This window comes from Cynara cardunculus, assembly GCF_001531365.2.
Source record: "Cynara cardunculus var. scolymus isolate 2C chromosome LG 2, CcrdV1, whole genome shotgun sequence".
NCBI lineage: Eukaryota > Viridiplantae > Streptophyta > Magnoliopsida > Asterales > Asteraceae > Cynara > Cynara cardunculus.
The window spans coordinates 48406147-48406784 of record NC_037529.1 but is presented as its reverse complement, the minus strand read 5'-3'; positions in this window follow the sequence as shown (position 1 = coordinate 48406784).

Below are 638 nucleotides of genomic sequence, written 5' to 3'. Positions count from 1 at the left end.
GAAGTGTAGTGCACATTTTTATAAAATGTACGAGCAACAATAAATATATAACGACGTCACATTATTAATAATATTTCAAGAAAATATTTGAGCGCAACATGAGACATGATGGTATCGGGGGTTGATCAATAGAAGAATKTTAAGAAAAGTCGTGTTAAGATTGTTAAGGAATAGTAATCAATTTAATTACRATTATTTAAGATGCTTAGGAATGATATAAATTATCATGTAGGTTGCCGTTTTTTAKAGAACGACCTATCGAASGTTAACGATTCAAGGTGAGTACATTATGCGATTTTTATGGGATATRTACATGAYTATTACAARGTATTTTATCCATGATATTTGCATGATGTGTTTATATGCATATGATGATAACTTGATTATATTGATGTGCATGATATTTAAGTRTATGCATGATATGAAAGGTGATGTTGAAGAGAAATATTATGATGACTTGGTATTATSAATTTGATATTCAAGTATGTGTATAATGTGGAAAATGACGATGATGCATATGTGATTTATGTTGTCACTTGCATGAGATGTATGTTGCATGTCACGATGAGATTTGCATTAATGAGAGAGTATTGCAAATAAATGATATGCAACTAGTATGATTCGGCAAGATTCGTCCA